General features: G+C 41.6%; 1 long non-coding RNA gene across 1 annotated transcript in view; it reads right to left on the reverse strand.

Moving 5' to 3' along the window:
- LOC122459281 overlaps positions 1-19937 on the reverse strand; it is a 62271-nt gene extending 42334 nt beyond the window's left edge. The window contains exon 1 of the long non-coding RNA XR_006279848.1: positions 19847-19937. This is a non-coding gene — a long non-coding RNA (uncharacterized LOC122459281). The remainder of the gene's footprint in view (positions 1-19846) is intronic.
- Positions 19938-25670: the final 5733 nt, after the last annotated feature.

Consider the following 25670-nt stretch of genomic DNA (forward strand, 5'->3'; position numbering starts at 1 on the left):
TGAACAACTTAATGAAATAGCCAGGAACAAGGTTTACAAATATCTACTTGTACAAAACCATTAAAAAAAAAAACACCCTAACCTCAGCCTAGAGATATTGTGAAGCAAACTGCCCTGTGTTGCGGAACTGCTAGCCATAACTCTGACAAACAGAAAGGCCTCTCTTGCCTCAGAATAATATATGATGAAAACACTGTAGCCTTTAAAGTTCTGGGGTTAGCATCAGTTTGTACAGGACTGTAATAGATAAGTTACAGAGAATACTCTCAAGCAAACACAACTGTCCCTCCATATCCAGGGGCAGAGGGTAAATGTCTTCATATGGTGGTGGAAGGGAGATCAGCCAGTCTATTGTACCATTCTCACACCTCCCTGGCCATGCAGAGGACAATGATGAGTGGGAGTAGGGCCAGGAATAACAGGCATCATCCATGGGCAGCAGGTGAACCCCCCCGTTCAAGGAGGCTAACGTGCTGCCCTGTGCCCTGACTGAGGCCCTGCCTCTACTCTTCCCCCGCATCACCCGCCGAGCCAGAGTAGCCCTGAGACCCCCACTGCAGTCCTAGCCCCTCGGGGCCTGAGCCAGCGAGCCAGCCCAAGCCCCAAGCTCCAGACTACTAGCAGGAGCTGAGCCCCCGCTGGCTTTGGGGGAAAGGCAGAGTGAGGGCGGGGCCTCAGTGTGGAGTGTGGGCAGAGCCATGGCATGTGTTTGGGGAGGCTTAGCCTCCCCTAGCCTATTAAACCCACCACCCATAAACCCATCCCCCCTCAGGCCCCAGAGAGGAGAAATAGCTCCAGCCTAAGACTAAGACAAACCATCAAGAAAGGAAACACCTCCACATTCTAAGGTGTAATATACCCAAAACAAAATGGCAGTGTTTCCTTTCAGTTACACAGCTACATGCTCCACAACTTTTAGATTTCTTAGCACTGTTGAGCACACACAACTCCCACTGACTTCAGTCTTTTCATTTAGTATACAGTAACTATCCTATCAAATGGGAAATGAATGTGTATTAGTTTAGGACTCGTCATTTAAAGTGTTACCAACAAATGTATAGCCTTCAGTAGATGCTGAAATAGAGCATAAGGATTCATGTGTTATTCATACTGGGAGATGGATGTTGTGATGCAAATAGGGTGTGTGTAAATGTATAAGGCTACAACAGCTGATCAGTGTGTAATTATTTTTAGAGGACACTCCTGAGGTTGTGTTCTTTATTTAATCATAAAAGTATTTGTTCCTTGGTGGAAACAAAAACTGACTGCAAATTACAGGGGCACTTCTCCCCACCCCCATCCTTTTCCCAATACAGAAAAAATGTGCTAGATTTGCTCTGTGATTTAAAAAAACGGCACAAAAAGAGACCTACAACACTGCTGATATCCCTTGTAGACAAATTTCCACTGGGAAGAGAGCTCTAAATACTATAGTGTATTGATCCTGTGCATAGTGAAGTGGCAGAAATATGAGACAAACTCCTAGGTTCATCATTTGGATTTTATCAGTACTTAATATATATGTAAGTACAACTTTTTTTTAAAGTCAAGTTGGGTGGACTGGCTAATTGGCTATATTAAGTAGCTGGTACAGAATAAGAACCTTCCCCCATTAACCCCCTTATAATTGCTACTTTGTTGGCATATAATTTCCTTGGCTAATAAAAACATCCTTAATTTTGAGCAAAGAAGTGGAGGAACTTTCATCAGAGCTGACAGATGTGTAGAACACACTACATGATATAGGAACCAATGTATTCTAATATAATGAGCCAGGAACTCCAGAAGTGACAGGAAAAGGCAGTGGCATTGGGCCTGACCCAGGATGAGACCTGTGTGCTCTGCATGCCAGTCAAGCAGCAAAAGCAACAGACAGTAACATGGATAGAGCAGGAGTCTGGGAGGATCTAGGACACCACTGGCAAGGGTAGATGCAGTGGCTGGGAGCTCAGGGCCTATAGCTAGTATGAGGGTTTCCTTAACAGAGGGAGGGGAAATGAGAAGCTGGTGTATGGCTAGGTTGGAAACCCCCTGTGTCTGCTAACATGCAGAAACACACCTGTCTCTGGTGTTACTTTGTCCTCCAACTCCCCTCTTGCTTTATTCACCTGTCATGTATGGGCTACTCTTACATTGTGAGCTCCCTTGGGCAGGGACTGTCTCTGTGCTACAGGGTACATATAGCACGTAATGCAACAGAGTCCTGGTCAGGGTTATTAGGATGCTGGAACTAGGGGTGCGGAGGGTCCTACTGCACCCCCAGCTTGAAGTGGTTTCCACCACATACAGGATTTACAGTTTGGTTCAATGGCCATCAGCACCCCCACTATACAAATTGTTCCAGCACCCCTGACTGCCATGGCCTTGGACAAGTCACTTCTCTGCTTCAAGAAGTCCGTTGGCACCTTAAAGACTAATAGATTTATATGGGCATAAGCTTTTGTGGATAAAAAAACCACTTCTTTAGTCTTTAAGGTGCCACCGGACTCCTTGTTGTTTTTGTGCATACAGACTAACATGGCTACCCCTGATACTTCTCTGCTTCAGTTTCCCAATCAGTAAAATGGGGCTAATCCTTACTGACATATTTCAGAGGAGCACACTAAGGATTTATTATTACCATCAATAAAGAACACCAAAGTTCTCAATTTGTAGCACCAAGTAGCTTTGACCTGCTTCCAGAGTGAAAGTGCAGACTAAACAGACAGGGGGATGTTGTCTTAATCCTCTTTCACACTTTAATGTCTTCCTGCCAAACATTAGAGAGTTCCCTAGGGACCTTCCTTTTGTCATGATTGTGTTATTCTTCTCTCAAAGAGCAAGCCTCTGCTTTTCTAAATGCTAATGCTGCTAACCCTTATCATTTATCACATGTGGTTAATGCTTTCTCAGTATTCAAGATAGATATAGGAAATGGACCCCACGCACACTTGTGTCAAACACCAGAACTCTACTGCGAATGGTCTGGTGTTCAAGCCAAAAACAAAGCTATGCAATGATGTTTCTTTATCCTTCTATAGGAAAGAAAGTGGATTCAATATATTATATTCCTGGCTATCTTTTGATAGATTCAGAAATGAGAAGCTTGTTGAAAGCCACTGTCAGAACATTCATCATCATCATAACTTCATTATTTGTTCTGCAGAAGCAGTAAGCATGGTAGAGTGTCTGAGGCTATGTGCTTGATCATACCTTGTTTCAGTGTAAATCTCCTAAGAAAACAATAAGATGAACTCCTCCTCCATATTTTGTACTAGATTTTTCTAAGGGTTGCCAGACAAAAGGATAATTAATTAACTCTCCATGCCATCTAACATCCTGATGGCTAATTAAATCTATTGTGCCATCTGCCATAGCATATCTTGTTTAATCTATTGTATAAGTCTATACCAGTAGGGCTAGATTTTGCCATCATTTACACCCTAGCCAATCCCAATAAAGTCAACGGGTTTGCATGCGGTATGATTGAGGTCAAATTTATTATTTTAATAATTTAATCCACTGATTAACGGTAATCTGATGGCCAATATGCCTTTTTGTTCAATAAATAAATGTTCTTTGAATTCCAAATTGAATAATTTGTTATCCAAAAGCCCCTCAAACATGACGAAGTGCCTCCAATCTAATGACACTTAGAAGAGAGTAAACAAAATGAAGCTCAAACTTTGTGCTTGTAACTTTCTTCCTCTACAGAATTCAGCTGGGTGGATGGGGTCCAACCGCTGAAGAAAAGGAGAATGCTCTTTTACAGTATAAGGAAATGCATTGTGTATACATGACAAACAATTCATCAGCAGTCAAAGATACACAATGCAGGTTGGAAATACAAACAATGAAATAAGTGTGAAACAGGAATGTAAATAGACTATACAGTTTACAGTTTACATATACTGTTTAAAATAAACTATACAGTCATTTAATATTGCAAATAAAAGCTCTAGGCTTGAGACTGTGATAGTTAGAGCTGCTCTTTCACAAGAACATAGTATGCATCATCATATTAAAAAACAAAACAAAACCCTAGACTATCCACAAAGCTTAACCACCAAATTGCCTAAGTAACTGTCTTTTGTTTTAAAGTCTTCAATTTGTTGGACATGGAGGAAGTGGCAAACCAGAAGATGATTGAAATCTATGATCTGCACCACAGAAAGCGTTGATGCATAGACACTGTGAAAACAAAAAGCAGTAAAACAGAAATAAGATAAGTCAACCAGACAAGTACAAGATGGTGCCTCTAACTCGCCTGCAAATTATGAGAAAATGGTGACCTTATTGCATGGGAAGCCCACAGAAATAATGACACTTTACACTATGTCCAAAGCACAGCGCAGCTGATGAATAATGTACAGTGTCAAAATGCATTACCATTCATGTTCTTGGGAGATAATATGATTACATCCCAACTAGCCATATTGAGTAGATGCTATTTCTGGTTTTCATGGATTTCAATCACTAGAGGCTGGTGCCACATGCTTGCAAAAGACTACCCAAATAATACTGGGTGAGAAGACCAGCAACCTCTGTCCATACCAATTAAGAATGCATGCTATGTCACATCACCCGAGAAGACATTACATAGCACATCCACATAGACCACTGCCTAACATGCTGACCAATATTGTCTCGTTATTTCCCTTCTGTCAGTATCTTTCTGTTGTCTCTTGTCTTATGCTTAAATTGTAAGCTTTTTAGGGAATAGAAGGTCTTTTTGTTCTGTGTTTGTACAGTGCCTAGCACAATGAATTCCTAGAGATCCATGACTAGGGCTTCTAGGCACTGTGGTAACACAAATAATTAATAACAACAAACAACAACAACAACAACAACAGCATAGCCCCACCTGTGAACACCTGATTGTGCCATCAGATGAAATATCACCTATCAGCTAACCAAATATTACACATGCACTTACCATTGATTTCATGTGGAGTATGGATATAGCCTCAACATAACAAAGCTACACGGGCTCCAGAACAGAATACAACAAGCATTTGGTATGTCCTTACAGGAGTACTAATCCTCTTAAGTTTGCCATGGTTAGTATTAAGGCTTCAGTTGACAGCCATATTAATGACACTGAAAAACCTGATGATCAGGGCACTTGCCAGTTTTCCCCAAGTTATTTTCAATCCTCATTGCCTTAAATATCAGCCATACAGGCCCCACAACTCTTCCCTGAGAAGATGACTATGAGCCACATCAGCCTGAATAATCAGGAGGCAGGAAAAAGTTTCTTCTTTATTTGATATAATATTTACTAGTACATTGGGTCTTAAGAAGGAGATTGAAAGGCTGTAAATATTTAGGTTTTAAACCAGTATCCTACAAATACTATTGCACTGCACTACAAAATTACTAATAAAAAAAATTGACTCTGGGTTTTTCTGGTGACTGATATTGTGAAAAAACTGTCATAGCTAATACGTGAAATACATTATTCCTGATCTGTGACAGAAATAGACATTTTCAGGGCATTTGTGGGCTTTGCCAGAGCTTCTGGAAATTTTGTAAATGCTGTATAAGGCATGGAAGAGCAATGCAGTTTTTCCCCTATTAAATAGTTGTCTTGTAACTGTGTAAACCTTCTTTAATTAAATAAATATGCCTGAAGCCTGAAGGTTTTCATTTTCTATGGCACCCTAACAGTAGCAATTGCTTCAGTTCTTGCATACTGGAATCTCTAGCAAGCAGCCAGCATTTTTCTCTCTCACTAAAAAGGAGCCTATTTCCTTTCTTTGAGCTGTAGGATTTCATCATCAAAACCTTCCTGAATTAAACCAGATTAAGTTGAATGGCTCAGAAAAGCAGAACTGCACAGCATAACTGTGAGTAACCACCAATTTATGTAGCATAGGAGTTAATTATTAGCATCATTTGATTTCTAATGAGTAAATCCCCCTGGAGATAAATGCTGAAGATTTATCTCAGACTATCAACACATTCAGCTCTCTTTTCCTCATAACCAAGATCCACCTTCTCTCTTACACACATCCAAATGTAGCCCTAGTGTTAGCAAGCACAATTACACTGAAGCCAATGTGCTAGAAATATGTTATTTCAAGAAATTTGAATCACACTTTTAAAATTTGTTTAAATTTCAGCATAAAACGGTTTTTGAACTTCTTTGGGGGGGGCCTATTGAACTAATTGAAGTTTCTCCTATGTGTAACAGATCCTTCTTGAGGCCCCTAACCTCTCTGTAATTAAGACACCCTCGGACATAAGAACAAAAGAACTGGCCAAAGGTCCATCTAGCTCAGCATCCTGTCTTCTGACAGTGGCCAATGCCAGGTGCCCCAGAGGGAATGAACAGAACAGGTATCATCAAGCGATCCATTCCCCTGTCACCCATTCCCAGCTTCTGGCAAAAAGAGACTAGAGACACCATCCCTGCCCATTCTGGCTAATAGCCACTGATGAACCTATCCTCCATGAATTTATCTAGTTCTTTTTTTAATTAAATTCAAATTAATTTAAAATGAACTAAGACCCCTTGACCTCTGAATGAGAGCATCCACACAGGGGGTTAATGTGCTTTGAATAATATACTTTAACATCACACTTTTAGTTAATCCACCTTACTTATTCTGAGGATTCTTGTGTAGACAAGCTTTCTGACAGACTAACTTTAGAATGTAAGCTCCTTAATTGCAGGTATGGTACCTGGAAAGTGCCTAGCATATCTGTGGTGCTGTCAAAGAGAAAAAACAACAATGTTCCCAAAACATGATCCTCCAGAAGACTTGCTTTTTTCTAGTAAAAGTTACACCATTTAAGCAAACTGCTTAGAGAGTTGTACTGTAATACATTCAAACAGTTTTTGCAACAGGCTTCTCCAAAACAAATTCATGCCTCATTTATTACATACATTCTATTTGTATGTTGCTCAGATATACCACATAGCGTTATTACAAGCTTTCAAACCTATTTAAAAACAAAGGCCCACAAAACACAGAAAGAAAAGGAGTACTTGTGACACCTTAGAGACTAACAAATTTATTTGAGCATAAGCTTTCGTGAGCTACAGCTCACTTCATCGGATGCATCCGATGAAGTGAGCTGTAGCTCACGAAAGCTTATGCTCAAATAAATTTGTTAGTCTCTAAAGTGCCACAAGTACTCCTTTTCTTTTTGCGAATACAGACTAACACGGTTGCTACTCTGAAACCTGTCAAAACACAGAAAGTATATTTAGCAAATTAGCTCAGATTATAATAATCATTAGCATAATAGTTTAATAGCCAAAGCACATTTTAACCTCTTGATTTCCCTTAACAAAACATTTCTTCTAATAATCTCAGTACTTAATGCCAATATATTTTAGTGAGGTTAATTTTCCATGCGGTTGTGTAATTTTTCACATTACTCAGTCAGGTTATGAAGGTGAGGCAATCCAAGGGTTGTCACTATGGAGTACATTTAATGCCAGATATTCATATTGGGGGTTGAGGCCTTGAACCCAAAAGGCTTTCTGGTGTATAGCATGATCCACTACAGTACTTGGGTCTGATACTACTGCCACTGAATTCAATGGAAGTTTTCCAGCAGAGTTGGAGGAATGTAACAAATCCCTTTCCCCAATACTTTGTCAGCAAGGTTTTGGATCCTGGATCTTCAGCATCAGAGAACAGACTTCTACTACTTGAGTTCCATTAGTTGGTAGCAATGGTGGACAACACAGAGGCCATGCATGCTCATTCAGAGTTTCTTCTTAATTCTGCCATTAAGGGCACAGGTTGGCCCCCATGGAAGAAAATAGGGTATAGCTCACAAATTCCACATACCCATGATCTGCAGAGATTAGGTGCATAGGCCCAAATGTGCAGAGGTCCTCTGTGCCTTCAGGCTCATTGCACCTCTGCCTCATCTCTATTGGAGCTGCCTCTATGTTGCTCAATTCCTTCGCTTGGAAGCAGCACTGCAGAAGTTAGTATAGGCTATGGTTGCACTAAATTGCTCTGCCTCTTGCTGCTGGGTATCCTGGGGTACCCACCCCCATCCTGCCCCTACCCACTAGTGGATCCCTGAACCTGCAGCAAGTTCTCCATGGGGGTCTAAGGAAAGGTAAGGATGGTTAACGATTCATTCTTCCACATGTTGAGAAGGGGGAGATCTACACTCAGATCCAAAGTATCCATTTGTGGCAAGGGGGTTGCTGCAGAATGGTAACCCCAATTGCTCTGCCCCTGGGAAAAAAAAGTCTGAATAAAAATAAAAATAAAATAAGACTGGTTTTGAGTTACAGGTCATTAAAATTAGCACCAGAGGTCAGCGGTAGGTTGGGGACCCAGCACAGCTCCTTGGACTCTGCAGGGCACTGTGTGCTAAGGGAAAATGGGAACCATGAAGAGTTTATAAGCTCTGCAGGGGAGAGAAGAGCAGGGGAGCCAGGAGTTCGAGCTCCACAGGGAACACAACTTTTTAGCTCAGTATTTTTAAAAGACATGGAAATTAAACAGCAACTGTTTAATTTAATGTAAACAGCAACCTTTCAGTTGAGATTGTTACTTATTGTTATTTATTATTTGAGTTGTGGCAGCAGCTAGGAGCCCCAGTCATTGACCACAACCCCATTGTGTTAGCTACTGTACAAATACAGAACAAAAGATGTTGCATTCCCCAAAGAATTTACCAAAGTTGATGTGTATATAACGTACTGTATCCCAAGGAACACTACAAACTGGAGCAGTTAAAGATATGCCAATGAACAGGTTAATGGACGATATATTCCAGTATTTTCACCGTTCACACATTCCCTTAAACGAGAGCCTGATCTAAATCCTAATGAAGTCAGTAGGTCTTTCCATTGATGGAAGTGTATTTAGGTATGTCTACACTTCAAACTGGAGGGTAAATTCCAGTCTGAGGAGATATAACCGAGCTAGTGTGCTAAAAATGGAGCATAGCCACAGTGGTGCAAGGGGCTAATTGCCACAAGTACATACCAGACATCTTAAGCAGGCCTATATTCAGGGTGGCTAGTCCCTTCCACCACCGTGACTACACACTATTTTTAGTGCACTAGCTTGATCAGAGCTAGTGCAGGTCTGTCTCCTTGAGCTCGAATTTATACCTCCAGCTCGAAGTGTAGATATACTCTTTGGAATCAGGCCCTGGATATATAAACACTATATCACATGGCATATTCAAAATACAGGCATAATCCAAATGGGCAAAATTCTCAGTGAGTGATGCAAAGAAAGCTTTTTGTATGTAGCCATGAACAGGGTAGTGGTTTTGCACCTAGCATAGCCAAAAGAGTGAAGCAGCAGCAGTGTTCTCAGAACCATACAGTTTTTAATAGCATGAGCCATAGCACCCAGGGAGGTCAACCTAATCTCTACATAGTCTCACTCTCTATAATCACGAACACCAATCCCAGATGGAAAAAGAAAATTGAAGCAGGAAGTGTGAGACCGGAGGACTCTTGACACAAACCACACTCTTTGCAGCTGCTAACAACCATCTTCAAAACTGCCTAAAACAAAATTCAAAACAAAACAAGAAATAATTGCTCCCTCCCATTCACACATGTTTAAATGTTAAGGAATCAGAACAAAAGCCTGCTTAAGTTACTCCTGGGGGAATTTTGCACAGAAATTATCATTCTGTGCAGAATTTCCTTCCTTCCCTCCCCTTCCCCCCCCACCCCACAGAAATGAGCTGCAGAGCTGTGACTGCCCAGCTCACAAATAGAAGACATTGCTGGGGAGGAGGGGACAGAGCTGGAGGGTTCCAGGCAGCTGCAGTTCCCCCATGTGCCAAAGAAAGGAGAGGGCTGTGCACAGGAAACTCCATAACTATCTGGGACTCAGTATCAGGCTGTTTCTCCCTCCAGATCCCTGGACTCTAGGAGGGTAGGGGTGCGTGCAAGTGCCTGGGCCATGGGGGTTGGGGGGTTGCAGCTGGACTCTTGGCGGGGAAGGGGGAGCAGGTGTTTGGGCTCAGGGTGCCCTGTGGCAGGGCTCTGGGGAGGTAGGGTGTGCAGATGGCTGGACTAGAGGGGCCCTGTGGCTGGACTCTGGGGGTGAAGGGGTATGGGTTACTAGTGCCCCCACGGGGCTCAGGGGAGAAGGCAGAGAAACAGGAATTCGGTTATCATAGGGATTTCTTTAAATATCTACTCCTGGGGAAATTATTTTTGTGTCTGTATTGTTACAGACATAGCTGCTGACAAGTATTTTGAAATATATTACCAAAATAATTCAAACTGGCATGATTATATAGTGTTATTTTGACAATAAAATATGCAGAATTGTAAAATGTGCACAGAATTTTTAATTTTTGGTGCAGAATTCCCCCTAGGAGTATTTGGTTCATAACTATTATTCAGACTACAGCAGCTATGCAGCCACCACAAAGCAAAATGCTTTTAAAAACCTACTTTATTGGCTTTTTTTATAAGTGCTGGGACACTGAAGTCATTCTTGTTACATTTCCTTCTGCTACCACCACAGGCACTGTCTGAAACAATCTTTACATAGCTGGCATTAACAACTTCAGGTTACCAGTACAAAACCAGTAACAGTGACATTTAATAGGGCAATGACCAACACATGCCTATACCATCTGCTCAAATCTTACGCCCAAGCCAGTAATTTAGTACCAATGGGCAGCAGGTGCTGAGCACCCATCACTCTGTTGGAAGTCAATGGGATCTGCAGATGCTTGGCACCTCTCAAAACCAGTAATTTAAGCTCTAATATGCCATGAGACCCCTGCTGAGATCAAGATAAAGTGCTGTAGGCTAAATCTCTAGTTTCTAATGTGTGCACACTCCATATGGAAGATAAGGGGCCATACATTCTGCCCCAACTCACACCAGTGGTTGAATCATTTTTCTATCTTGGCCTCCTTTGTTCTTTGGCATTTATACAGCTAAAATTCAGTAAAGTCATTTTATTCTTCACGGGAGCATTGTACACTTAACTCTGATTGATTTGCAAAAGGAGAAAGAAAACCATCTCCCTTTCTCTTTGTATGCTTTTGTTCTCTTATAAATAGAAGATTCTTTGTGTCTGACCTTTGGTTTGCAATGACTCCTCCACCCTATGGCTCAGGAGAAGCCATCACAGTCTTTCTGGTTTTGCATTTTTCCCAAGAATATAATTTGCTTTAAAAAACAAAATATCTTCCCCTTCATATCAAAATCCCTTCAGCCACTCCTAATTTTAGTTTTCCTGAGCAAACACTATCCTGTAATTAAAACACTGACGGAGGAGAACATTATAGAGCTTTCTAGCTCCAGTCAACATTATTGTTTAATTCCAGAACCTTGTGTCTGAGAGTTTGGTAAAGTGACTGAGTATGTAAAAACTTAAGGATTATGTAGGCAAATGGAGGGACAGCAGCAAAATGGCCCTAGTGGGGTTTAGAATAATTCCTTGACTATAGCTTGCCTAGGCCTTTAATCCTAACTACCCTGAATGTATCCAGATCCTCCCACTTTTGTGTCTATCTCTGCCTTCGGACTCTGTGGGTCAGATTCTCAACTGATGTAGATGTAGCTCCACTGATGTGTTTCTCTCCTTCAGTTTCTCTCCTTTATTCACACCCCGTAGGTACTAAACAACAATGCCAAGTATTATTACTTCTTTCCCCAAAGGCCAGACATGCAGGTTCCACAGCATTCTTAGTTCCTACTGACTGGGGAAACCAGGGCTTCAGGTCGGGGGCACTGTCCCAGAGAGCAGAGGATGCCCCCATCTCTGACATAGCTAATAACAGAATTTTTGTGTGTAATTAAAAAATCCTGTTGAGAAGAGGTTTGAAGCAACAAGGGGATTTTTACATTGGGCACATGTGGAGAGTACTAACAGGAGCTGTACTGGCTTTACAATTTTCTAAGCATCTCTGTTAAAGATTTTAAAATGACAACAAAATATGTAACAAACACTGTGTGTGCCATGGAGCAAGGGACCACTGGGGATGTGAACATCCATAGGACAGAGCTATTGAAGGGTTAATACAGAAAGGAAGTTGGATATTATCAATTTCTATTATTCATACAATATATGGAGCCCACAAGGAAGAAACAGAGAGACCCAGCTGCAGGGAGCATGCTGCAGGGGTTTCTTATTTCTTCCTTTCCTCTTTCTGCCCTTGCAATACAATAAGTAGAGAGCCCTGTATGCTGTTACTTGGGGGTGCACCTTTCTGCCCGGCCTGAGGGGGTCTCTAATATCAATAGCACTCTCTCTTGGACTCGTTTCAGAGTAGCAACTGTTATTTTAGGCCATGTGAGAGGGGCTGGCTCCTTACACCCTCGCACAGCTCCATCTGGTGCTGCAGCTTCCCAGTGAGGAGAGGGGAAATTGTTAAATATGAATTGCTTGTGGGTTGTTCTGGTTCATGGGGTAGATTGGTTATGGTGTCATCTTGGTTTCCTGTTATTCAGGGGAAAGTTATTGTTAATTAAGAAAAGAAAAAAGGAAAAAGGGAAGCAGATTGGATGAAGCTAAAAAGAGGAGCCAAGGAACTAGAAAGGTGGTTTCAACACCCCATCAGCTCAGTCCAGGTTTCTGACGGAAGTCGTCTCAGACATAAAACAGAGCTTAAAAAGGGGGTAATAAGGCCACTATTCAATTTTGGTCATCTGTCCTTTGTAAGTCAAATTACATTTACTTTTTATAGTGTTTTAAATGTGAGTCTCCTATTTTTTGGTACTTACAGTGACCTCTTGACTTCTTTCTGCCCTTTTTTTCCCCTCACTGCTTCAGAGGAAGGCAAAAAAACCCAGAACAAATCTGGCCAATTGTGCATTGCAAAGGGTGCGGGGTGGAATCCTTTCTGACCCTTGCAGGCAACTGGCAGAAGTTCTGAAGCCTGAGATTTGATTATAGTAATTGTCTTAGTGCACAGCTGTAAGTGTTATGAACATGTTGAAGGCAATGCAGGACTTCCTGTTCTCTCCAGGGCCCACTGAGGATGGGGGGATTCACAGATTCCAAGGTCAGAAGGGACATGTGACCATTCAGCCTGATACACACACCCCAGCCTACCCCACTCACAAAGACAGGCCATAGAATTTCACCTAGAGCTAGAGTAAGGTATATATTATAGAATATTTAAGCTAATTTTAAAGACTTCAAGTAATGGAGTCCAGGTTTCAGAGTAGCAGCTGTGTTAGTCTGTATCCGTAAAAAGAAAAGGAGGACTTGTGGCACCTTAGAGACTAACAAATTTATTAGAGCATAAGCTTTCATGAGCTACAGCTCACTTCATTGGATGCATCGGATGGCTATACTGGGTCAGACTAAAAGTCCATCCAGCCCAGTGGCCAATGCCAGATGCCCCAGAGGGAGTGAACTTAATAGGTAATGATCTAGTGATCTCTCTCCTGCCATCCATCTCCACCCTCTGACAAACAAAGGCTAGGGACACCATTCCTTGCCCGTCCTGGCTAATAGCCATTAATGGACTTAACCTCCATGAATTCATCCAGTTCTCTTTTAAACCCTGTTATAGTCCTAGCCTTCACGACCTCCTCGGGCAAGGAGTTCTACAGGTTGACTGTGCGCTGAGTGAAAAAGAACGTCCTTTTATTTATTTTAAACCTGCTATCCATTAATTTCATTTAATGGCCCATAGTTCTTATATTATAGGAACAAGTAAATAACTTTTCCTTATTCACTTTCTCCACACCATTCATGATTTTATCGGGACTGTCCCTATAAAATTAGGACATCTGGTCACCCTAACTTGATATCCCCCTTTTTATACATCCAACAATCACATTAGCCCTTTTTGCCCTTTAAACACATTTAGCCCTTTAAACTGGTGCAACTTTGTGTATGGACACTCACATCAGTTTAAACCTAAATATAATTGGTTATAGAAATGTACATATGCAAGCTAAACTGATATAAGCCAGATTCACAATGATATCAGAGTGTATTAAAACATTTAATCTGTTGCAACATGTGTAGAACAGGCCAAAAGCAGCCAGCACATTGGTTCTATATAACTAATGAATCGTGTGGAATACTAGGAGACATTTGCAAATGTAAGCCTCACTTCTGAACACAGGTAAATGAGTTCATTATCCCATCTCTAACTGTCTGGAATCTAGATAATTACAGTTCACCTTTCCCTGTTCATAAGCTGATTTCATTTGATGACATTTGCAGACCGTGAGATCACTCCTACTCCATCAAACTGATGCTAGATATAGGTTCAGGTACATTTATTCTGCCTACATCTACTTACAGTGTTTTCAGACAATGCCACCTTATCCATTAAACTTAAATCTACATTTGATTCCTGGCTTGAAGCCAGGAATCCGTGTTTGGGTCCCTTGATTGATATATGTTAAGTCCAGGAAGACCATTAGATCATCTAGTCCAGCGATTCCCAAACAGTGGGTCGAGACCCCAAAGTGGGTCATGACCCAGTTTTAATGGGGTCACCAGGACTAGTGTTAAACTTGCTGGGGACCAGGCCAGAAGCCCAAGCCCAAGCTCAAACCCCACCACCCAGGACCAAAGCTGTCCAAGGCCGAGGGCTTCAGCCCCAGATGGTGGGACTCAGGTTATAGCCCCTCAGCCCCACCTGGGTCTGAAGCCCTTGAGCTTCGGCTCTGATCCTCCCACCCAGGGCAGTGAGGTTCAGGCTTTGGCTCCCCCATCCAGGGCAGTGAGACTCAGGCTTTGGCACTCCCTCCCAGGGCAGCGGGATTCAGGCAGGCTCAGGTTTCAGTCCCCTGTCCTGAAGTCGTGTAGTAATTTTTGTTGTCAGAAGGGGGTCACGGTGCAATGAAATTTGAGAACCTCTGACCTCCTGTATATCACAGGTAAATAAAATTCACCCAGTTCAATACACAAGCAACTTGTTATGTACCTACAGAATTCTATATTTTGAAAATTAGCACCTTTATTCTTTGAACAGACTTTTTGTTTTACTGTTTTAAACCTCTATGTTGCTTTTGAATGTGTTTCTTCCACACCTGCATGGGACAGCCCTTCCTTCCCACTGTGAGAGACTGCACTGAGTCTAACACTTCTAAATGAAATCTTCTTCAACTTATTCTTAATTTAGCAAAGCTTCGCTGACAAGAAATGAAAAGCACAACTGAGGGAATTCATGACACTGTGGAATATTGGCAACTTAATAGTGTGGATCGTTTTGCCTTAGGGAACCAGTACATTCCGTCTACTGTAGGTTTTACCCCTTTCCTTCAGTTTTTGGTCATTCCCAATAATATTCTTTTTCTTCTGAATTATTTTTATTCTTTTTTCAAAACTCTGAATGATAGTTATTCCTGTTGCTCTCCTGACAGGCTTACTGCATAGATCAGTGTTTCACCCTGTATACAAATTAGAGGGAATTCAGCTCAGAGCAATGATTAAGGGGCTGGAGGGATAGACTTATTGCATAAAGAAAGATTAAAAGAGATAAATACAGTATACATAGCGGGCTATGCAATGATTAAGTGATGAGGAAGACATGATAACAGTCTGTACTGCAAATATTTGAAGGGCATAAACATAAAGGCGCAGAGCAATTATTTAAAATGATAGTACAATGGGATAGAACTAGAAATGATAGAATCTACACCATCCACCTTCTTAGATATTTAAATTAATTATATTTATTATTTATTTTAGCAAAGTAGCATCCCAGAATGGGTGAGGCACTTTCTAAACACAGAGGAAAATGTGGCCCCTACCTTGAAAAGCATACAAGCTAGATGAGAGGAGAGGGGATGCAATGTGCAAGCAAGATAGGAAGGGATAGGCACCTATCTTAGTAGTTACAAGGCTGTTCATTTGTTTGTTTTATTTAAACACACCAAATTTCCCTTCTCTGTCTGCAGTTCTGCCTCCTTATCTTTCCCCCACACCAATCACCTGGTTTTAATGCCACAGTCCTTATTCCAAGCTCTTCCCACAAATGAGTGGCAAACTCATAAACTAAATAAATACAGTAAATAAGCATATGACTTAGCTAGTTTTCTGTAGGTGTTGTGGAAGAAGTGGGTCTTCAGGAAGGACTTAAATGAGGAGAAGGTGTTGGATGGCAGAGGCTGTTGTGGGCCCCAGTCACCATAGCATGCAGAATTTAAATTAAAAGGAAAATTTAGACTGAATAAAAACAGGAAAGCATCTGACTGGTCAAAGGAGCAAAGCCTGAGAGCTGTACCTGCAGCTGGATCCCCCACCCCTGCACCCCAACCCCCTGCCCCATCCTGGATCTTCATCCCACACTTTGAACCCCTCATTTCTGGCCCCACCCTGGAGCCCACACCCCCGGGGCCCAGAGCCTGTACCCCCTCCCACACCCCAACCCCCTGGCCCAGGCTGGAGCCCTCTCCTGCACACCAAACCCCACATCTCTGGCCAGAGCCCATACCCATAGCTAATCACCAGTGCAGGCTGTTGCTATATTGGACTAATAATGTTGTTAGTTTAGAGCTGCACCTGGTGGAAGCTTTACCAGATAAATTGTCAGGAACAAATTTGTAAGCTGCCGGTGCCACTTACAACCAGTTGCAGCCATTGTAATTTCTATGGTAGGTTCCTGTGCAGGCCTGCCTCATGCACTCCTCTAAGCAAGTGCAACTTTTGTCTGGCACACTAAATAGACTCCTAATTGTGCTCTCCCTTGAAAATACTTAACAAGCACAAGTAGAATTAGCAATTGCTATTATAGATGCAAAATTCCAATGTAATGCTGCAAACCCTTTGAAAACATAGCTCACACTGCATCAAGTCTTGTCTGAAATTGTATGTTTTGGCTCTCTGGGGATTCAAGGGTGGTTTACTTTTCATAGTCTCAGAGTAGAATGCTTCACCTCTTGTTTACCTGACCCAAATTGTGAGCTAATAATTCTGTATCAGGCAGCAAAAGTCTGTACACAAAAAATACAAATACACTCACTTTACAATGCAATAGAAATACAGAAGGCATTCCCTATTCTCTTTCTCCCTACCCTTTCCTGCTCCGCTGAGCAATAATCACAGGTGTTCTGTTAAGCCAGACACTTTTTTACAAGAGGCTGAATAAAATTACTTCTTCAGTTAGACAGCTCACCCTTGAAGAGTGTTCAAAGAATATGCTTATTTGCACATCTATCCTTTAGGAAGGCAATAGCAGCAAGCAGGACCAGGAGAATGAATAAGATGTCCTTCCCACAGGAACGGAAAAGACCATGCTTATAATAAAACTTAGAATGTGGAAACCCAAAAGTTTCTGTGTTTTTATTGGACACACACATGCACTTCTGACTACTTTACAAGGGATTGCTGGAACAGTTAAACTGCTGATTCTTAGAAGCAGGCTTCTGTGACTATTCAGAGGGCTGGAAATAATGTTCTTCTGGGTCTCTGCAGGAATGTGCTTTTTAATGCAAGAAAAAAACCCTCTTTTCTCCAGTAACATTCCTGTCTGCAAATGTATCAATCTTTTCTCCACCTGATGGAGTTTTTCCATAATGCCTTTGCGGGGTAAAGAAGAAAACCTGCTATTATTTCTGCCAAATGCTTATTGTTCTTCCTTTGAAGTAGTCCATAAATGTGGATTTTTATAAGCACTAACTGAAAGTTACCTAAACCAAATTAATACTTAAAAATAGGGGGTGCAGAGGTGTGTTAAATCCCTGAAGATTTCTTTAAAGGTACAGTTCATTACAAACAAGATGTGAGAGGGCAGAGAGTATGCAGTCTGGAGTGGCACAAGGGACGATCCTGGTTGATACAGAGGGTCAGGCAAGATACACGGAGGTCTTTTCCAGATCTATGTCATCTATGATACGGAATAAACCTTTTGAACAAATCTTTGGTGGAACAGCAAATTCCCATTGACACTGCCAGCCCCTTTTGGAGGTCACGCTTCTGTTGAAAATATAAAATGGACTTAATTATTTCCATTCCTGACTAACAGTGTCTTTGGTTGTGCTTGCAAAATGTTGAGCTGCTTTCACCATTTTACCCACTGTTCGTTTGGCCCCTTCACAGGAAAGAAAAGGATTAAGTATAAACCAGCCCAATCCAGCATGAAGGGTGAAGTACTTCTAAGCTAAGTTTCTACGAAGAATGCTTTGTGTCATCTTTGCACACCCTGAGCTTTGCTTTAGGTTTTGGATTTGAAACCAAACCTGAAATTGCTAAATTTTGCCAAGTTTCAGGTCAAAAGTACGTGAAACCACAGGGTTTTCCGTGATTTCCACCCAACAATAAATTCCTCTTTGCATCTGAAATTCAGCCCAAGCTCGCTTGAAAAGTTTTGCTGTAAAGTTTCTCACAGTTCTAGGTTGAAGGGAGTTGGAGCACTACATTGTTCTCTTAGGGTTTGATCCAGCTCCATTTAAGCTGATGGGAGACGTCATTGATATCCACCACGCTCACTGTGATTAATCCTGCATCTGCAAGTCAATGGCATATTGCCCATTGATGTGAATGGAGCAGGATCAGACCCTTAAATTGTACACAGTTGATGGCACTGTGAACAGCATCCAGTTGCATAAAAACATATAGTATTGTTTCTTATTAATTTATTTACAGAAGCAATGCTGAGGGCAGATTTTCTGTGAGTCCTTTCTAATACTGCTTTCCTGAAGACTGCCATTCATACAGAATCAGAGTTCAGTAGCAGTAAGCAAAGTACTGTAAAATTTCATCAAAAATGTGGAAGCCATTAAGGTTGCATTACAGCGCAGTCTATAATGATAGAAGCATGTACTTTTTCTCAGATAGTACGACAGATTAGAACATTTTTCTAACACCTCTGATACAAAGATGTGGAATCAGATATTGCCACGCACTCTTCTGGTTATGTTATACAAGCAATCCATAAAAGCCATTTACTTATACCAGATACACAGTGATTCAAACAAGGATTTCTGAAGAGCCCTGCTCTGTGCTCCCTATAAAGGTGTCGGGGGGCGGGGGGAATAGATTATATGCAGTGGTACTGGAACAATTTGTATAGTGGAAGGTGCTGAGATCCATTGAACCAAACTGTAAAGCCTGTATATGATGGAAACCACTTCAAGCCAAGGGGTGCAGAAGCACCCCTCCTCCCCACTTCCTTAGTTCCAGCACCTATGATTATATGAATGCAGAATGGGACTGTGTAAAGATTATACCATAAAGCCACACAAGAGGTCTGTTTACATGGGTGATCATAACTTGATATTTAGTAACCAGAAAATAATACTATTTTTAATCGGGATTTTGATAGAATTTTCTCAAAGTTTTTGCTTTGTTTTTATTTTAAGAAAAAAAACAGAAAGCCAGACCATGCCAGAATGCTTATTCTATGCACCATTCAAAGGCTATGAGAGAGAGCATCTTACTTTCAGGTCTTATGTTGCCCTACAATGTCAATTGTTGCCCTACAAGATATACAGAGATTGTTGCTTTGCCTCAATCCTGGCACATCCATAAGATGGTCCTGGAGAGCCCAGCTTTATTCCCTGCCAGTGGTCAAAGTGGGGAAAAAAATTAATGGGGCTATTCTTCTATGCTCCACCCACGAGTATGCTCAGAAGACATTGATGAGCAGATGCCACTGAGAGGGTGTGACCTTAACACACACAATAGAACTAGAGTGAATTTCACCCAGTAGAAACTAGATAACAAATTACAGGAGCCAGTTCCAGTAATGATAGAAGTGAGACGACAGGTTTCCTTCCTTGTGGAAACCTGCAGGGACTGCAATGGTGAAAACACTACCTGCTTTTGTGTAGCTGAGGCACCTTTGTGCAATGTGGCTTAGTGCATAGAGCATTGGCTTAGAAGACTGGAGTTCTTTTCCTGTGTCTACTGCTGGGTGACCAGGGACAAGTCACTTCCCCTCTCTTGGTTTCCCCATCTATAAAATGGTGCTGATCAGACTGGCCTACCTTGTCAAGTGCTTTTATATCTCTGGATGAAAACCAGTAGGTATTATTCCAGTCAGAGGTGAATGTCCTCCCTGAGAATTTTTGGTCCAACGCTGGGTAAACTGGATGTCTCAAATTGAAGTGTTGTGGCAATGAAGGAGAAGTAATGATCTACTAAGTGATCCCTAATTAGGAATTTATTTGCCCTGATGATCATTAGCAGTAAGAATAATAAGCCTGGCTGACTCTGCCACTGGCATTTAAAGCCTCTGCTCCTGAACACCAGCACTTATGTAAGCTTTCACTTGAAAACAATGTTTCCAGGGGCTTGGCACTGAGAAAAGATGGGAAATGTGACTCGGTGCACTCCAAGGGCTCCCGAAAGGTTATTTAAAAATAAATCTTATGATTCTTAAGACAATTTCCTGATTTTTGAACATTGGGAATTTTCAGAGACCCTTCCCCTTTAAAAGTCCTTCCAATTATAGGGACACTCAGTCTCAAATTTTACAAAAGCATCAGTGGAGGTCTGTCTAGTTTATAATGGTTAAATACAGCTACACCCCAGGTCAGGGCTTATCTTCAACCCCTCCCTACTGCAATCAGCTTGTACCTTGGCCGGTGGATCCTTGTGAGTGGCAGAGTTCACAAGGTGTCGTCTCTGCAGCAGCTCTGCTGTCAGAGTCAGCTAATACACAAGCACCTCCCGCCTGCTTGCCACTCTTTCCAGAGTAACAAACTCTGCCTTCTAAAGCTCTTTTTCTCCGCATAGTGCAGGCTCTCTAGGAGTGCTGATTTATTACCAGCTGAGCCCAGAGGCACTCGTTAGGCTTTTTCCTGATTGGGACGGGGGTGTGCCACACCACCAGTTTCGAGCATTGGGTGCTGCTGGTCCCTATCTGGGTGCACTGAGGATTTCTGGTTCAAGTGCTAAGGGCCTCAGATTGGGAGTGTCTGATGCTCCCTACTGGGTAGCTTGGGTTCAAGCACTGGGGTCCCAGGTCCTTTGCTGGCTATGTGAGAGGTGGGGCAGGGTCTCAGATCTTAGGAGCCTGGCTACTGGGAGGCTTCTGTTGATCCTGGGCAGTTTCACCAGCTGGGCAGCCACTTTTCCTTGGCATTGGAGGTTGCTGTGGCATTCCTGATTGGCAGCAGGCACCCACCACCACCTCTGCTGCAGCAGCTCCTCAAACTTGCTCCTGCTGCCCTTCACCAGCCTGGAGGAAAAGAGCCATTACAGTGGCTCGTCTTCCTGTTCCCCTTGGGTGACTAGTGTGGCTCCCTTTGCTGACAGCTCATGCTCCAATGTCAGGCAGCAACTCTTTTTAATTTTGTTGTCAGGCTAATAGACCTGACAGGCCACTGGCAATGATAGGCAGCTTGGAGAAATGCTGGGATAGCATATGAGCATGTATAAAATGTCAGTTGTAAGAGATGGTCCCACAACACCTCAGCACTGTCTGGATTGTTAAACAATTTTGAAGTAACATTGTTAAAAAAGCTTTGTTGGGAATGGGGTGCCCCTGAAAGGGGCCAAACTGCCAGCCTGTGATAATATTATCCATTACTTCTGCATGGAAAGCAAACACTGTGGGCAGGAGTCCTGCAAGTAGATGTGGCCAGAAAATTTTTCATCTTGACCTTTCTTTAATGAAAAATGGCTTTTTAAACAAACCACAAATGTTAGTAAAAAAAAAAATCATTTTCTTCAAAATGTTTGGTCTTAAACTGAAATATTTCAGTGTTTGAGTTCTTTTTTTTTCAGCAAAAATCTAAACAATTTCAAAGAATATTTTTTAGTTTTGTGGAAAAGAAAAAAAATTTTCCAGTGAGCTCTACCTGCTAACCATAGTCCTCATCCCTGAAGGCCTTTACTATATACTGTATTCAATCTCTATATGACTATACAAAATACTAACTCTAAATATCAGTGCTAGCCAACATTTTCATTTAGATTCTTTCATTTTAATCTGAAAACTTTTTTTGCAAAAAAATTCTGATTTTCAAAATTATTTGCATTTTTGCTGAAACCAACATTTCAACATTTTAATTTTTTAAACCCCCCTTTTTCTTTTTGCCCCTTAACAAATTAAAGATTGATGCCAGGGTTGGTCTTTCTTTCTTTGCCTAATTTTTTCCAAAGGTGAGGAAGTTTTGAAAGTTCATAGGAGCACAATGAAAAAATGAGGAAAAACTAGTGAATTCAAAAAAAAAAATCCCCAACACCCAACACAACCCCCTGAATCCCATTCATTCTTCACACGCAATGCAAAAATGAAGTAGGCACAACAAAAACAAAATTTGAAATTTCAGAAGTTTTTTTCATATATTTCATGTAAAATTTAAAAACAAAAACCTATTCCATGTCTAACTCTGAAAAATCAAGGAAAACCTTTGAAATAGCATGTTAGATATGGCAGTGAGAAGCAACATCCAATCCAATATTTGTTGAATATTTAATAGATTCAAAGTCCTTGAGGAAAAAATGTTCTATGTAGAAATCACTTTGAAGCTTGATTTTTTTCACTGCCAGATTATCTGGGACAGTCATTTTTTCCAGGCCCTGTCTAATCCTTGTTATCACTATTGCTGACTCATCTCCTAATGCTGAAAATAAAAACCGTTTTATGGGAACACCAAGGGGCCATAATTGAATTGTTTTGGTTGCCCCAAATGGCTCGGCAGGTACTTCTCCACAGTGCTATGAGACAGACCCAGGCATCATAGTTTCTGGTTCAAGCATAGTGGGCCATGGGCAGAAAGGTGCCAGGTGACTTGTGGAAGATTCCTTGTGAGGAAGGATTGCCTCACATCAACCTACAGTGACCCTTTGGCTCTTGCAGGAGTCTCCCAAGGGAATCACATTCAGGTTTCTCTAGCTGGAAGGAAAGTTTCCCCAGCATAGGTCCTTATGAGGCAGTAAACCAGGGGACAATCCTCAAGACATGCTAGAAAAAAAGACATTGGAGGTAGGGCAAATAATTCAAACACCTGAACGATTATCCTGTGTGCTCTCCATATTCAAGACAGAGCTGAGAAAATAACCACAACAAATAACTTCTTCAGCGAATTTCACCTTTATTTCCTGTTTGCAGAGCTCACAAACAGATTGTGAAATTCTCAACTTTATTCAAAATGCTTTGTGAATTTCTTTGACAAGTAATTCTTGGTTTGCAGATTACCTGGGAACACTTCATTGTAAATATTCGGATTTACACTGCGTTAATTAGTTACGTTAATCAGGTGAGAATGTTTCTGTTTCCTGATTGAGGACAGAACTGATGTGGTGCAAACTGAATTTTACAAATGATTATAATATTCAAAATTCACTTTCAGTGAGTCTGAGTATTTGAGATTAAAATTCATTTTCAGACGTATTCATAGCAATACCATGAGTTCAAGTGTTCATGGATGGCTACCACAAGTGGGTTATTAATAAAGATAACCTGAAGTTCACTTTTTAATCTGAACAAGTATTCTCAGACTTTCCCCCCATTATATCCTCTGCTGTATTGGATGAGTATAAGGGCCATAGGCAGATAGGCTTAAACTGGCCTTATCTATCTGGTGAAAAATCCCCATTCGTCTATCTGGTGAAAAGTCCAATGACCCCTTTGAATTGTAGTTATAGAGCTATGTCACTGTCTCTCGGCTTGTGTGTGACACTGGGCCATTCTGATTTTCAAATGCCATTTGATGTCCATGTCAGTTCTGCAGGCTTACCGGGATGATATCATTAACACAAGAGCCTCAATTGCTTGGGCCATTGCAAAGACACACCCCACAAGCAAGCTGTAAGAGCAATAGCGCTTCTAGAGACAGTCTCCAAACTCCCTGCAATGCAAGGGGAAAAGTGCAGTGGGCCAGCTCCACAGAGCAGTGAAGAGGATAGCACAGCCCCACCTCTCTCTGCTTCCTTTGCATTCCCAGTAGTGCTAGGAGCCAACAGACCCTGCATATCCCTGAGTACAGGGACTGCTGTTGTGTCTGGATATTGTGCAGAGAATACAAGGAGGAAGGTTCTTTGTCCTCCCAAATCTCTTCTCCCGTGCTCTCCCGTCTCTATACCTTCATGCCAGGGCAGTTTAGAGAAATCTAGTGTCTGGTTTCTATTTGCTCTCATTAAGTCTTCCCCCTACTTCAGACTCAGAGACTTTGCTTTGCAAGGCTAGGAACTTGACAAACTTTGCTTCACCTGAATCAATCATTTGGAGTCTTCACTCAGACTTGGAAGGTTTTTCAAGTAGGACCTGCTGAGAGAAATTGAAATCGCTGTGATGAAAAACGCATGAAAACTCATCTCAGTACATGTTGAGATGAGAGACAATGGTTCAGATTACTGCTGGCATCATATGCTGTTGAGCATTTCCAGTTCTGGCGCACATGAACACAGGGATAAAACATAGCTGATGTCAGTCAAGCCTTACTTCAGTAGAGTTTTCAGTGGAATAAACAAACTTCTAAGGGCTGTAGTGTGGGATTTTTTATGCACATATCTTCTTTTCCTCTCCAACTGAAAGTGTCTTTCATCGAAATTTTAAGATAGATAGGAGGGCAAGTACAGTACACTCAGCATTTGGTGTTTATCAAAGAAAGCCTCTAAAATAGGCAAAGAAGCCCTAGGAGTTAGGTGGCTTCATTCCACATGGTGGGAGATAAGCTCATTTGCTCATCTTCACACTGCCAGCTCTTATGCCTGAAAAGATTTTGCCTCCACATCAGCCACCTTAACAAACAACACTTTAAGGATTTAACTTGGGAGGCTGGCGAAATGGCAAAGAATGAACCTACAATGGAGGGTCTGGCCCCAAATACTCCCCTCCTTGGAGTTTTACTCCCTGAATTGGTGTAATAGTGATCACAAAACTGTGATGTTTTCACATAGAATAACCATGTGCTTTCAGCCTGAGTCTGATTAAGTAAAAATTTGATTAAGTAAAAATAAGAACAAAGGTAATATCTCCAAGAGAGAGTGCAGTGTATGTCTCCACTGCAGCAATTAAGAACAAAATCCCTTCTTTCTTTGCATAGGCAGAGTTGTTTCAAATCTTAAAATGTAGTAAACAGAAAATGAAGACATAACAATCTCACAGCTATAGCTTTATAGCTCTTTCATTTCTCATTGAAAAAATGACCTGCAGAAATCCTCGTATCCATCTCTTCCTGCCTGTAGTTTTTCAAAAGTACATCAGTTCCTTTTGGTTTTAAATTTTGTTTGTATATTTCCTCAGAAATTGCAGACAATGGGACATCGGTATTGATTTCCATTCTTGTTTTTCACATGACATACATTTACGCTAATTCAGTGTGGAGCATTTGAGTCCTCTTCATGCCACAAGACATGTTCTCAGAAATGGGATAACTCGTGTCATTAGGAGGCATATATTCTGAGATAAGGTCTGGCAAATGCAAATAACTCATCTGCTGATTCAAACCTGTCTGCATTAGCAACTTCTTCTGTACCCTTTTAGTTGAGCATAAGCTTTCGTGAGCTACAGCTCACTGTAGCTCATGAAAGCTTATGCTCAAATAAATTTGTTAGTCTCTAAGGTGCCACAAGTACTCCTTTTCTTTTTGCGAATACAGACTAACATGGCTGCTACTCTGAAACCTGTACCCTTTTGGTGTGCGACAGGCCTGGACACATTGGGTGAAATCCTGGCTCACTTGAAGTCAATGCGTGTTTTGCCACTGACCTCTGCGGAGCCAGAATTTCTCCCCTGGGGTCATCTTACCACAGCCCCTGTACTGCAGTTTGAGGAAGAAATGTTAATAAGGTCCCCAGGCAACAGGTTTGCTGATGTCTTCAGAGGCATGGAGATCCCTGTTTACCTTTATCTTTGGA

The sequence above is a fragment of the Dermochelys coriacea genome, chromosome 3 (assembly GCF_009764565.3).
Source record: "Dermochelys coriacea isolate rDerCor1 chromosome 3, rDerCor1.pri.v4, whole genome shotgun sequence".
Lineage (NCBI taxonomy): Eukaryota > Metazoa > Chordata > Testudines > Dermochelyidae > Dermochelys > Dermochelys coriacea.